This window comes from Suncus etruscus, chromosome 15, assembly GCF_024139225.1.
Source record: "Suncus etruscus isolate mSunEtr1 chromosome 15, mSunEtr1.pri.cur, whole genome shotgun sequence".
Classification (NCBI taxonomy): domain Eukaryota; kingdom Metazoa; phylum Chordata; class Mammalia; order Eulipotyphla; family Soricidae; genus Suncus; species Suncus etruscus.
Genome location: NC_064862.1, coordinates 67,999,935 through 68,015,465, shown reverse-complemented (window position 1 = coordinate 68,015,465; position 15,531 = coordinate 67,999,935). Strand labels below are relative to the sequence as shown.

General features: G+C 45.0%; 1 protein-coding gene and 1 non-coding gene across 3 annotated transcripts in view; both read right to left on the bottom strand.

The window, feature by feature from the left end:
* CALN1 (calneuron 1) overlaps positions 1 to 15,531 on the bottom strand; it is a 524,903-nt gene that overhangs the window by 504,356 nt on the left and 5,016 nt on the right. The gene's annotated exons all lie outside the window — the stretch shown is intronic.
* On the bottom strand, positions 328 to 434 carry LOC126031661 (U6 spliceosomal RNA). The gene has a single exon (XR_007503493.1). It is a non-coding gene; the product is annotated as a U6 spliceosomal RNA (small nuclear RNA).

The window sequence follows — 15,531 nt, the reverse complement described above, 5'->3', positions numbered from 1 at the left end:
AATAAGAGGGGAAGAAGAGCAATCAACTATCGCAATAATCCAGTTTCATGGTACAGTTCTCTACTCTTGCGTTTGAAATTTTCTTGCAGTATGCTCTGTGAGTGGTGAGGATAGGATCCATTGAGTATGAATCTGCACCGTCTCTCAAGTATAAACTCAAAAAAGGGAAGTACCCTTTTGTGTTCAGGCCCACCACAGTTTGGCTAACATGAGCAGCAGCAGATCTGGGAAAGACAAAAAGAATTGCAGAGCAACTATAAACACACTCATATCATTAGGAACTAAAACTTCCTGTGTTAGAGAAAAAGTGATATAAGTATATATTTTTTTAATATGGAACTCTTCGCCAATTTGCGTGCCATCCTTGCGCAGGGGCCATGCTAATCTTCTCTGTATCGTTCCAATTTTAGTATATGTGCTGCCGAAGTGAGCATGATATAAGTATAATTTTAAGTGAAATAAAAACTCTGAAATCCAATTAAATAAGAAAATTCTCATGAATTAGGGATAACTTTTTCTCTTTTGAAATATGCATGTCTCAGTTCTATTAGTAAAAATGCTTCAAAGCAAACACTCAGCAGCAATGAATGCTGAGACTTGGTCTTTTTCTAGGGCTGAGAGAGCAGAAGAGGATTTCTCCATGGCTTCTATGACTGGTGGAAAGGCCTGTCCAACCAAGATGAAAACAACTGTGCCATAAATTCCATGTGCTGATAGAATATGCCAAGCTTCACACCCCATCAAGGTTGGCTGAATGAGTGCTGGAGGTTGTTAACAATCTGACCTCTTGTTGATGAGCTCACCCCCATCTCTCACAGAAATCACAGTCCCACCATGCACACACTGCATCAAGCATCTCCTAGGTGGAATCTCTATAGTGGCCAACAAGCTCTTACTTGGATAAATTAGTTAACTATAGTAATGAAGTAAGTACAATGAAGTAACTTAGATCATTGCAAGTGAAGTACAAGAAAGTCAAAGATGGGCCCGGAGAGATAGCACAGTGGTGTTTGCCTTGCAAGCAGCCGATCCAGGACCAAAGGTGGTTGGTTCAAATCCTGGTGTCCCATATGGTCCCCCATGCCTGCCAGGAGCTATTTCTGAGCAGACAGCCAGGAGTAACCCCTGAGCACCGCCGGGTGTGGCCCAAAAACCAAAAAAAAAAAAAAAAAGAAAGTCAAAGATGAGTGCTGTCTCACCCAGGTCTTCAGGTTCCCCAAAGAACCACCCCAGCTTATGTTCCAGAGTATCAGGCAGCAGGGTACTTGTTTCCAAACCTGGCTTCTGGGCCTGTCCACTATGAGGTGCCTGGACTACTCCCACCCTGCTCACTTCCTGCCATTGATGCCATTTAACCCCAGGCATCCTCTAACCAAATAACTGAGGACTGCAACTATCAGACTCCCACTAACTGTGTTCACATGATCACCACTTTTTCATAATCAGCACCAGAAAATAAGGTATTATTAATCAATGAAGTGTCCGATTGTCTGGGCCAGGAATCTAATAATTTGGATGACTTAACCTCTCTGAAACTCAGGCATCTCCCAGTCATTGGCATCTTCCATTGAAAGGCTTAGCAAAAATTGACACAAAGGAACCACTTGCCCCAGACTTGGGGATACTTTGCATAAATTCACTCATTTAATGTTCCTAAGTGTTTTTTTGAAGCTGATGCTGATATTAATATTATCTCCATTTGAGAGATAAAGACAGACACAATGACTAGGAACTTGCAAGCTATGCTCCCAAGCACTGTTGCTCCCTGGTCCCTCAGAGCTCCCCCTGATTTTTTCCTAATCTTCCCTAAGCTCCCTTGACCTTCTTGAGTCCCTGACTTCGCTGAGACCCCTCTAAGTCCCACTGAGACCCCAGGCTCACTAAATTTCTGCAAAGAGGACTTAGCAGAGGTCTGGCACCATCCCCTGGCCCTTGCAGGACCACCAGAGCATCAAGATAGGTTTCTTGGTCACTAGCCACCTCTCTCTTACCTCACCTGCTGTACAAATGTCACTTACCACATCTGCCATGGTCCCTCATAGTTGGCAAATACTGGTCTCTATCTACTCTCAGGGAGTTGAGAACTGTTTAGGAGCATTACCTTTGTTTGGGGGTAACATTCTAACATGAAGGCATGTCCTCACGAGGGCGAAGCACCCCAGAGCACTGAGTCTCTGCTAGATTCTGTCACATCCATTACACTCAGACCATGAGAGCAGCCATAGCAGCACCCAGGACTCAGAATGCTGACTAGGGGCCCAGGTGCTACCTGCTGCATAGCTAGTTTGGCTGTGGCTGAGTCTCTGCCACATTGCAGCAACTGCTGAATGAATTGGCCCCAATTCCAACTCCCTGCCAACTCCCAGCCCACTGAAACAATCTGGCACATTAAAAAGACCCCCTTTTCTAAGTTGAGCACCAATTTCTAAATTAAGCCCCAACTTTGGGCCAGATCCTCTGTTGCTAGCCTCATTCTTTATCACTAGTCTCGGGAATTTTCGGGAGTCAGCCAACCACTGGTAAGTCTTCAGTGGCCCCCTAAGTCTCTCTGAAGCAGTCCTTCCCCAGTCCACAAAGCAGGTGCAAGACAACAGCACCACAGAACCAGGCAGCTTTCCTAGTCAAACACAAATTCATCCACTTCAGAGCTCAGCTAATCTGACTCCTGCTGCAGTTTCTGCTGCTCCTGTTCCCACTCCTGCTCCTCCTGCTCCAGCTCCTGCTTCTGTTTCTGTTGTTCCTGCAACTGCTGCTCCTGTTTCTGCTCCTGCTGCTCCTGCTCCTGCCCCTGCTGTTCCTGCCAACTTCAAGAACCCTCCCTCAAACCTCTGTAGGCTGGCCCTAATCTTCCCCAAGACAGGGAGGTCTAATCTAAGACTTAGGGCCATCCGTTCCCTCACTGCGCAGGGGAAGTTGAAACAAATCTACTACACATACACACACACACACACACACACACACACACACACACACACACACACACACACACCTTTCCCCTTCCTCCTGTTTTCATGAAACAGATCTACTACACACACACACACACACACACACACACACACCTTTCCCCTTCCTCCTGTTTTCATGTCCCTGAAGTCTCCAAGGCTCTTTGTTTTTATGAGTCCCTATTAAATTAAAACTCTCCTGAGAGCAATTAAGCTTTGGCAGCTAATAACTTAATTATTAGCTAATACTGTTTCTTTGCTTTGCCTGGAGGATGATGGTAATGGGGCAGAGACAGGTTTACATAGGGAACCCTGATATAGGATCAGGCTCAGTGGGAGGCCCAGAAAGCCCCAAGGGCTGACCTCATAGCATTCAGTCTCTGCACCCAGGACAGGGCTTCAGCGGATGAGCTAATAGTAAATAGTGGCCTTGTGAAAGGGACCACAGGCCTGAGGCTGGCCTACATCTTATCAGCTCCTCTAGCAGTGGGAAAAGGACCCTCAGATGGCCTTCCCTGACCAGGCTCCAGCTCTAACCCTCACCCTAATGTGGGAAGTCCAAATTTTCCAAAGATACTAGAGGGTAGCAGAGTGTGGAAATGTTCAGAGCTAAAGGTGACAGGCCAGACCAATATTTGAGGGTGTGACATGAAAGTCCACAAAGACCCTGAGGTCTTGTTGGACCACAAGCAGAAGTTGGGCACCACGAACTGTGCTCTGTACCCTGAGGTGCCCTGTCTGCACCCACCCTTAAAAGGTGACGCTGCTCCTCTTAAGCTGCTGACAGACCAAGACTCACAGCTTTGCTTTCCATCCCTAAATGTCCTCTCACTCTGCAGTCCAGACATGCTCAGGATGAAACTGCAGCTCTCCTCCAATCCACAGGCTGAAGATCTCACCAAAAGGGTGTATCTGGGTCTGAAGTCTTTTCAAAGATCAATCTGGTTAACTGGGGCCTTAGGGCAGAGCCCTAATAGTATAGGACAGCAGCTCCCTTTTCCCCATTTTGTTCTTGCCCTATTCCTTCTTCTCACCATTACACTCTCCTTGTTCCTCCCTCTTTTCTCCTTTCTCTCTCCTCCTTCTTACCCTCTTTCCCTCTTCCTCTTTCTCCTGGTTTCTTGTAGGACACAGTGAGAAAGTTAACAGATATTCACCAATCAGGAGAGTCTCATAAGCACCTCATGCTGCCCCACCACTCTACCACCTCAGATCTGCACCCTCAGAGCTGGAGAAGCTTACATGGTGAGCCCCATCTGTTATAATTTTTCTATGTGACCAAGCTAAGCTTTCTGCCTCAGTCAGGGCACAGTAAGCTCCACACAGAGCCCCACCTGGAATACATAGTGAGTGTCTCCTCACTGAAAAAGATGTGAAGCTGGACAGTGACATGAGAGACAAAATCCCAGCACTAGGCAAGAGTCAAGGCCATGGAGAGTAGGTTCCCCTTGCTCAGACGACAACATATTCCTACTCACTGATGCCTTGTACCACTCCACACTGTCATGTGCAATGCTGAGAGAGAAGACACACATCACACATGTAACAAGCCAAAGGTGAGTCTGTAATGCTGTTAATATTTCAAAGCTTGCAAATACTGTGTGAGAAATCACCATCATCATGTATTATAGTCCACACAGACCATGCACAGCAGACCATGCAGAACAGATCCACATGGAACAGACCACCTAGAACAGATCCACACACAAGAGACCATATGAAATAGACCACTCAAAACAGAGCAGACCACACAGTGTACACCACTTAGGACAGAACACAGAGCAGACCACACACACGACAGAACAGAACATGCAGAATTGACCACACACAATGAACTCACTCAGAACAAACAATGCACAATGACCCATACAAAATGGACTCATGAACACAGGCACCTGAGAATTGCAGTAGCAGCTTTCAGGCAACTCTGCAGAAATGCCCATTGTCTCATCTAAGCCCTGCACAGCAGCCTGGGAGCAGGAGTTGGTGGCCAGAGGTGAGCAGAGCCTGTGGAAGTCTGGGGCTTGGGACAAACTACAAGTTCCCCAGTGTGGGGAGGGGCCTGGCAGGAGGAGCAATTAGCTATGCCTGTCCTAGCTATATCCTAATTTCAGGATCCAGCATCCCTATCTTCCTAACAAGACATACTCAGGACCATATTCATTAGGTGCTTCTCTTTTCCAGAAAACTGACTGCAGAAGCCTATAGAGCCCCTTACACATATGCACACACATAACATGGATGCATATATATATATACACACACACATGTACTCACATCTACCTCTACACCCAACCTTCTAGTCTCTGGCTGTAAGGTGATACTTCTCTAAGAATTGGGCATGTTGGGTCTGGCTGGTACAGGAGAGAGAGAAGTGGGTGGTGTAGGGCCAGCACAGGAAGCGCAGGTTTTGACCCCATGAAGAGATGCGCTTCAGGCCATCAGCCACCAGGAGTCAGGATGCACCAGGAGCTCAGTCAAGGTGGCAGACAGGCAGTTGGAGCCCAGGGTTTGGTGACCCCAGTGCTGTTTGGTTTCTCTCTCTCCAATCCTGCAAGTAGTGAGGCTTTCTGTGTAAAGAACTGCACAGCCTGCCTTTAGGAAGGTTGGAGGTGCTGGGTTGACAGAGAGGGACCTTTGTCACCATCAGCCCAAAAATCTTGCAGGCCTTCACTTCTCCAATCCAAGTATAAAATAAGAAACCCTCTAGCCAGTACTAGAGATGATAGATTAGGACCCAAACCAAGAGAGACAAAGAAATCAATGACAGACCTGGGAGATCAGCACCCCACAGCCTGCAGGCCAGAAACCTACCATTTCCCCCCTCTGCCTGATTCTGCCTCTTGCTGCCTCCTGGTGCCTAAGTGATTCCACCAGCAGGCACTTTGTGGGGGAAGTTATTCATTCCACTCTAATGTGATTGTGCTTAATCCAATAGCCTGAAGAGGGTTTGTCCAAAATGTAATTAGTTTCTGAATAACTCTGGGTGCTATTGGCAGAGACTTGGGTCAGCTCTCCTGGATCATTAGTCAGGGTTGTGGGGTCTTTCACTGGCTCTGACTATCCTGGGGTACAAAGACCTTAGACACCATCCAGTTGAATGTCCCAAGTCTGAGCCCTAGTCAGAAACTCCATCTGGAGTTTCTCCTCCGCCTAGATGTCATATATGTTTTCAGCTGCACTAGAGAACCCTGTCTGCCCTCACTGCTCTCATGGTTCTAGTTCTCTGCATCCCAAGCAATAAATGTTTTGTGGGCCCGGAGAGATAAAACAGCAGTGTTTGCCTTGCAAGCAGCCGATCCAGGACCAAAGGTGGTTGGTTCGAATCCCGGTGTCCCATATGGTCTCCTGTGCCTGCCAGGAGCTATTTCTGAGCAGACAGTCAGGAGTAACCCCTGAGCACCGCCGGGTGTGGCCCAAAAACCAAAAAAAAGCTTTATGACATTCCTAGAAGAAGGGAATCCTTTCCTTCCCTGATGAAGGGATGGGAAAATTTGCTCCCATCTTGAACTAAGGGTGCCTGGCTGGATCTTCTTGGGGAGCACTCAGAAACTGAACTGAGGTAACACCTATTAGTTATAACTACAGAGAAGGGCCCACTCTTTCCTCAGCTAACCTTGGAGCTGATAAGCAAGTCCATCCTAAGGACCTGCCCTATTTTTTTCAGCATTCCCAGGTGGATAATGAGGCCAGGTACTCATCCTACTCTAAGCCAGACCCTTACTTGACCCTGAGCTGAGTGTTGTACCATGGTGTCAGAGAAGAGATGCTAAGCTGAAGGCAAACACCATCTTTAAGGCCTATCCAGGGTGCTCACCCAGGATGCAAACTTAATTCCATTTCCCCCACCCACAAGCCACCTCACCTCCTACATGCCAAACAGCACTTCCTGTGACAAAAAAACTGGTGTGCCAAAGAGGCACGAGCTGCTACCAGCTTTTCACACTCCTGACTGAGAGCCTTATTCTGTGGAATTTTAAGAGGATACCTCTAGAGTAGTAGAGATAGCACTGCAGTGGACTCCCTACCTTCAAATGTGAGTCTGGAGGGGCTGCAGTCAATGTAAGAGTTAACATGTTGCCAGTTTGAATTCCAGTACTGCCCCATAAATCCACATACAACTGCAGCTATTTTGCTGCTTTTGATCTTCAGAACCATCACCAAGTGTGTATAAGACTGGTTGTTGCAGAAACAAAACCAGCACGGCAAAGGGGAAGAGAAAAGGAAAGAATCACTGTACTTTAGGGTCTCTCTTCTGCCCCATTGTTCTGAGTGTACTCAGAGTCTAGGCATCCTTCAAGGTAATGTTTGGATTTTAGACATGTTTAAAATATTTGAAAGTCTAAAATTTTTAGAGTTGAAGGCAAAAACAATTATTTTTAATTTTTAAAGATTTGGGGATAGATTGAACCCACTGAGCATTTTGATACAGACTTACTTCCAAATACCTGATCGCACGGTAGTATGAGTTTGGTGGGAAGCAGTGGTGATCCTTTCCATCCTTCCCCATTTCTATCTTTACTGCATGAAATCTGCCTTGGAAAAACGACACAACTGATATTGAAACCATATCTTAGGAACATTTTCAGGAGACAGGGCACTGCATTAGAGATCTGATTGGTTCTAGGGCTCTGGATCTCACTAGCAGATCTCCCCATTAGGTCTCCATTTCTGCAGGTACTCAGAGAAAAGGAATTTGCTATCCTGTCTGTCAAAGCTGTGTGGCCACTGAGGGATCCCTGTCCAGTTTTTATCAAGAACTCTGGTCCTTCAGCCATGAGTTCCCATAACAGCGTCCTTGTGGACACATTCTTATTCTGTTAGACCAGCCAGCCCCTGTCAGGGAAAGTGATGTATACCAGCATTGCTACTGTTACCCCATCCCCCATTCTTCCTGTGAAATCTTTCCTGCTAGTAAGACCTGCCCATTTTTGAGAGTTTTACCTCAGGGGTAGGAGGGAGATAGATTGGGAGATTGGGAGAGATTAAGGAAGGAAGAAGCAGCAGGAGGAGATGGGTGAAAGAGGTTGATTGCAAGGCAGATTATGAATCTGGCTTGAAAAGTTATGATAGGCCACACATGTTGGCCAGGGCTGAATAAAGCTGATGTCTCCTGAAACCTGACTGCCTGTGGGTTTTCTTCCCGATGCTATCCTGAACCTGCAGACCCGCCGGCTCAAGGGGCTTGCAGACGCATGGCCTGGGCTAGAGAAGAAAGGCCCCTCCATCCATCCATCACCATCCAGCTTCATAAAGGACTATTATTCTACAGCTACCACAATACACTTGACTAAGGATTTCCTCTTACTGAGGCCCATCACTATTTTGCACACCATTATCTCCATGGATATCTTATTCCCTCCTCACTACCATGGGGTTGCAGCTGACACATAAAGAAACATAGTAGAAAAGTTGCATAACATGAGTTGAAAGTAGCAAAGTACCAAAAGTAGAAGAGCCATATGTAGTCCAAGTCTGTCTGAACACAGACCTTGCTAGATGATGGTCTCTGGGCTTTCAGATAAAGTTTCAATAATGGCAGCTGTTCTCCTTGCAGATACCATCTAAGGAGTTAAAGGCCTCTGACCCAGAATGGGAACTTATACTGTTGAACCATGCTAACACCTGCCTTAGACGGGGAAACAAGACTGGCTTTGACTAGGAAACAAGAAGGAATTTTATGTCTTACAAAAAAAGTGAAGGATTTACGACAGTACATGAAGTCCACTTTACCATGAAGAGTAAATAAAAGAATCTCAGCTGCTGAAGAAATGGAAGGCATGCAACCCAGCCTATTGTCATAGGCTATTGGACTATTGAATTCCTGTTAGTCCTCTCTTTGAGCTAAGGAACACCAGGTCATGCTCCACTGAGGTAGACAAGATTAGGTAGGACTGTTCTACTATGATGCTTGGACTGAATTTATTACATTAGAAGTAGATCTTGGGAACTATTCTATAAGTCTCATGTAGGTTCTCATTCTGAGACCCAGTAAGTGCTAGCTGCTCATTCAGACTATATGCTACTGATTGGTCCTGTGGTTTCTGTATTTACGGGTATTCTCCCCCACTTCCCATCACACATTGACATTTGCAATATCTGTCTTCTGCTCCGATATGTTATCTGCAGAGTCAGCAGCATCTATTTAAGAAATCACATCATGTCTTATCTCTTTCTTCCTCATCACTATGATCTGCCAGGCTCTCTGTGTTTCCTGATCTCCCTGCCTCCAACACACCAAATCCAATGGAAAAACTGAAGTTCCCTGCAGTGGTCCTCAAACTATGGCCCGCGGGCCACATATTGTATTTGTATTTGTTTTGTTTCTTCATTGCAAAATAAGATATATGCAGTGTGCATCAGAATTCGTTCATAAGTTTTGTTTTTACTATAGTCAGACCCTCCAATGGTCTGAGGGACAGTGAACTGGCCCCCTGTTTAAAAAGTTTGAGGACCCCTGCCCTAGAGTGTTTATGCCCAGATCCATGAAATTTGTCGTTCAGATATTGGCATCATGTACACTTTTAAGAGTTATCCCTTTCCTGGATTAGCTCTCTACCTGGAGTAACCCCTTACCATGCCCACACATGGTCTGGACATGCTGTGATCTACTTTTCCCATCATAGCAGTCATCGCTAACTGAAAATGGTGTTAAGCAAGACCCATCTTATCTCTCTATGTCTATTTATTTATTTTCCAAGATTGGAAATTGTTTTTGATAATCACAGAGTGACTCACATATAAGCAACTCTCCTACCTAGGAACATCATGAATTCTAGGCAATGTGGAAAAGACAATGCTCAGAGGAACTAGGAAGTGTTCAACAGCAAGAAGATATTGCAGAAGAGTTGATATTTGCAAGAGGAAAAGACACACTTTCCTCTTTATGGTTTTCTATTTTCCATCTTTGCGGTTTCATCTAGAGCAATCCCCTGCTCCTCCCAGAACCCTTCAATGCCAGAAAACTGAGACATAAAAAGACAGAATTGGGAGGAACATACAAGGAACGTTGAAGGAAGCAGAGCATAACAGGAAGGCAAATCAATTTCTGCAAGTAACTCTGATCAGTCCCCAAATCATACATACCCCAGGATAGGCTCATGCAGCCCACTTAAGGCTCAGTAACCAGTGAAAATGTTAGCTGTCCTGCTATAATAAATTAACAAACAAAATCAGACTCCTCGGATGAATATAATAAAACCCAGAAACTCTATAACCTATTAGAAAGTCCAGGGCACAATTCAAAAGTACTAGATGTACAGAAAAAAAAAAAAAAGACTGGATCTATTTCCAAGATAAAATGCAATCTGATGAATAGCAATCTCAAGTAATCCAGATATGGCAATTAGAGCAAGTTCATAAAGGAAAATGTTGACTATATTTCTGTTGTTTCTTTCATTACTAGAATGTGAGATGTGTCAGGGCAGAAGACTAATCAACTTGTTTCTCTTTCCCCAGAACCTAGAACAGTAAATGATGCATAGGAAGAACTCCAAAATAGGATCATGGTATTAAACAGAATTATGTTTCTTTTTCTTTATTTTCTATCATTATAACTTGAAGTCCCTCCTCGTGAACTGACATAGAACAGTTTGATCATAACCATTGTTCTCTTTTGAATAGTGGGCTTAGTTTTATGGTCATAAATTAGAGTGACTGTTATAGACAAGTGGCTTTGATCTCTAATCATTGCTAAAAAGAAAGCATGCACATCAGCTATTCTGAAGCTCGACATCATCATGTTTTCAGAAAATATTCTTCATCCTTTAACTGCTTTAGAGGCAAAAAATAAGTACATAAAGTTAGCTACTTCCAGGATTTAGATGATTAATTTGTAGCATATTTATATCATAGGAAATGAAAGAGAAGATCTATCATTGAAGTAAATGTTCAAAGTTTTTATGGATTGAAAGTTTTTATACATTTATCAGAGTTTGGGGAGTTAATAAACCCTTAGTCTGGACTCTCTATGAGACCCTAGTGTCTCCTTGTAGAGTTTCCTTGTACAGTTCTCTCCCAGGCAGTTTGATACTCAAAATGTATAATAAGCAGTCACTGACCAATTAAATGAAAGTTAGTAGAGTACCAGCCATTCAGAAGAGACTGTAGCTCTAAGGGGTGGGTCAGGCAGTAGAAGCATCCTGAAATAGCTGTTCTGTCTGGAAGATGCCCTAGCCACCTCTTAGATTTTCATGGGAAGATTTCAGTGCTACCTCCGGTTCCACCAACTGTTAAAGCATATGGGGTCCAAGAGCCAGGACAACTGTCCTCCAAGTTCTTGTCAAGGTGAATTAGATCAAAATTTATTGTTCAGTGTTCACATTGTTGAGAAAACAACCACCCATGAGGCTAAATCAATTCATTTTCCCATCCCTGTAAAAACACAACAGTGATTAGCAATGGAGATCCCTTTCTTTAAGTAAATCTTATGAGAAAGCCCAATATGAAAGACAGGGGCACAAAACCTTAATGCACCCATCTTTTACCCATCCCTCCACAGCAACCCCCCACAACCTAAATATTACAGCAACCTAAGGACTGTTCCATAGAATCAATTAGGAAGAACAGCTTGAAGAAAGAAGGATTATCTCATCACTGGTTGAGTCAGACCTTTGGAGAGTGTTTGGGGCAGATCTACTCCCCCCCACCATCCTGGAGAGCTAGATTACAAAGCAGCTTATCAAATTTGCTGCCATATGGACAGTAGGCTATCTGGATGTGGCGTGTTGCAGTGAGTGAGCCCTTTCTGAGGATCCTGGGAACACTTCACTCTGTCTCCGGAAATGGAACAGCTTTGCCTCCTGAGCTGTCTTCCTGTATATCTGGTCTGCAATGAAGTTTTCCTTTCTGTGTGGTCAGAGGGAAAGCTTAGCTGCCAGGAGGGTCACCTCACACAAAGACACAGTTTGATGTCACGAATTGTGTGCCGGAACCTCACTCCTGGTTCCATCCTTGCTTTTCCTGTCTTATTTTCCTTTTGTCTTATTTGTCTTGAGTTTCATTGTGTCTTGCCGTTGAATATGCATCTTTCTGGAACATGGCAGAGTTTATAAGAGTGGCTTGGAAATGCAGGGTTTCTGCAATGCGCCATAGCTCTCTTAAGTTGGCCACTTTATGATCTACTTCAGCTGCTACCAGCTCTCATATTGGCAAGTCGACTATCTTTAAAACTAGGAAATCACTCTGCCTGGCCAAAGAAATGAGGCCAATGAACTAACTAGATTTTACATATTTCTACATGTTCATGTAATCCTGTGAACTTCTCTATACAGGGATCAACCATGCTAGAGTGAATGGGGTTAAGGGAAGTGGTAAAGGAATGAACCCATTACTCTAAATCAAAATATTTTAATCTAGCAATGTCCTCTGCACTCACTACCCCTTAAGCTGTGATGGAGCAGAGAGGAAGTGGTAGGTTTGGTGTACTGGGCAATCTTGTCAGAGTTTAAATATCTATATTAGCATGCTTTCAGTTTCTTCCAAAACAGTATCTAGAAGAAAGAAAATAATCAATACCCCCCCAACAATCTTGCATCAAAGTCTTGCCATGTCCTCCACCTTTGCATTCTTGTTTTAAAAGCATGGCTCAGCCTGCATCACAACAAAAATAGCAAATGTGCCATTTAGAGTGGAGAGTGGAGCCAAAGGCATCCACTCTGCTAACTCAAGGTCTGGGCTCTCAGCCTGCCCAGTTGGGCACAACTGTTGTCAGAGGCCCCCATCCTAAGATCTTGTGGTGTGTCCTGTGGTTCCTGGGAGATTCTAAGGGGGAGTGTTGACAAATCCCAGGTAACTTCAGGGCACTGTCAGCTTTGGCCTATGCGACTTTCTGCCCTTTCTGTTTCTTCTTGGGCAGGGAGTTCTCCAGCTAAGGTCTTTAGACTCCAGCTAGTCTCAGGGGTCTTAAGATCCAGGTGGTAAAATAAGAAGGCTGTCATATGTGCTCAAAGCTGCCTCTTTGAGAGATAAAGTGGGGTCATGTAGCCTGGTGGCCTCTGGGAATGGCCAGACCTAAAGGTGTCCTTTTTCCTTACATCTGGGAGCTCTGTGAGGTCAGAGGCCTCCTTTTCAAGGCAACTAACTGGGGCCCTGGGAGGAGTAGCCCTGGGAGAAAGCAGCTTGCTGGCTGGGAAGCTAGGAATTTGCTGCCCCATTGAGACTCCACAGAGAATTCCAGGAGCCAAGTCCCCTCTGACAGAGTCACTTTTCATCATCTTTGGCTTTGGGCACAGGCAAACGCATGCAGGCAAAATCAGTTAATAACTATGCATACTTTATAATAAATTTTAACAATTTAAGAGTCTAGTACAGCTTTATTATAGTTTTTATTTCACCACACTAATTCAGCGCATAATAACCTGCCAGAGACAGAATTCACTTGGCATATGCTCCAGGTACCAAGATAGATAGTGGAATGTGCAGTGGAGAAACCTGGGGTCACACAGAGCTGTGAGCTCCCTTCTTGGGATGGGGGACGGGCAGATCTTACATGCTGACAGCAGGAAACTGAGCGTGGACAAGTGTGGCCCTAGTGCACAGGATCAGCCTGGCTGGTCTGTCTACATTCCTCCTGTCTGCATGACTGGAGAAGGGAGTGTTGCCCTGGCAGCGGTCACCCCACTGCCAGGCTTACCTGAGAACCAAAGGAATGCTCCTGCTGTGCCTTGCTTTTGTCCCTTTTCCCATGCCTGCTATCTTTCTCCTGCCTGCCCTAACTAGCACTTCCCCACTGAGCTCTCAAAATGCACCCCCCTGCAGGTAGCCACCACCCAGAGGTGTCTGAGAAGGCCCTTCTTTGCCCCACCCCTTGTAATAGGAGGGGGTGGGTGGGATCTGTGTCTCAATCACTCCTGACAGTTTTGTTTTGTTTTGTTTTGTTTTTTTTTTTTGAGATCGCACCCCGGTGATGCTCAGGGGTTACTCCTGGCTATGTGCTCAGAGATTGCTCCTGGTTTGGGGAACCATATGGGACACCGAGGGATCAAACCAAGGTCTGTCCTAGGCTGGCACGTGCAAGGCAGATGCCTTGCGCCCTGCACCACCACTCCGGCTCCAACTCCTGACAGTTTTGAAATTTGAGACGGTTTCCAATTTGGAAGCCTGAAAGGAAGGATTCTGGAAAACCCTCTGGAGGAAACAGATGATCTTCAGGTCAGAGATCTGAGGTCTGACTCTGCTTGTCTGTTTGCAAACATGACTGTACATGAGCTAAGCTTCAGAACCAGTGGTTAAAATCAACCTCATTAGATACCTCCCAGACCCCCTCGTTCACAAGAGGCCTGAGTGGAGCTTAGCCTAGGGTCTCCCCTAAAAGGTTGTGGTTTCCAGTTCAGCTTCTGAAGGAAGAAGAATGACGAGAGAGATCAAGAAACCAAGAAAAGAGAGAAAAATCAAATTAGGGGTGGTGGGACAAGGATGTAGGGGATGCATAGGATACTGTATGTGTGGTATGGTGCATATATGTGTATATGTGGTATTTCTGTCTGTGAGTGGGGGTGTACTGGGGTTATGTGTGTGAGTGTGGGGATGTGGGGTGCAGTATATAAATTCATCTAAGTTCTTGCTGCTTCAATTTTCTTTTCTTCTCTGTGTTATCTTTATTCTCTGTCGCTTAACTACCTATTTCTTCAAGACTATGATTTAGTTTCTCCTATTCTGTTGAAAAATAAACAAAATTCTTCTTAGGTTTTGCAATTTCCTCTGCCTGCCATTCTTTCTTTCCTCTTGAGAGCAGACTTCTTGAAATAGCAGTCTCCACTCCTGGGTGTTCAAAGCTCCCATTTCTCCCTGGACCCCTCTCAGTCTGTCTCCCCTTGCTGAAGAAAACCGTGAATATCTCCTGCTTTCAGAATCCCAGCCTCTGTGCAGCCCCTGGATGGGATGGGCTCTCTCTCCCAGGTTCTGCTTCTGATTGCTACTGTCAGGACAATTCTTTGCCTTTTTAAAATTCTTGGCTTTACCTTTATAAGTTATGTTGCACTCACATTTATATATGTACATGCTATCGAGCAAATGTTAGAGAAATAGACTATACTCTACCCAATTTTTTTCAGTGGCCTCTAAATATTCCACAAGAAAATAATTCTTTGGGGGGGGTTGGGGGGGGGGTTGGGCCACACCCGGCAGTGCTCAGGGGTTACTCCTGGCTGTCTGCTCAGAAATAGCTCCTGGCAGGCACAGGGGACCATATGGGACACCGGGATTTGAACCAACCACCTTTGGTCCTGGATCGGCTGCTTGCAAGGCAAACACCGCTGTGCTATCTCTCCAGGCCCTCTTTTTTTTTTTTTTTTTTTTTATGGTCACTAATTAATTCTTTAGAAAAAATTTTAGAAACAAACAGATCATTTCATGGACAATGAAACTCACAAATCAGTGATTATGTTGGGGGCGGGGAAAAAAAAAAGAAACTTGATTATGCCCCCACCCTATGGACTAGACACAATCCCCAGAGGTCTGAGTGAGAATAAAGTCCCATTTCTGGGTCTGGGTCTGACTACTGTCATATAGGGTACCCATTTGTTTACATATTGACACAGGTAAGTCTGACATGAGAATGTTTTATAAATGTACATTTTTAGGGAATTCC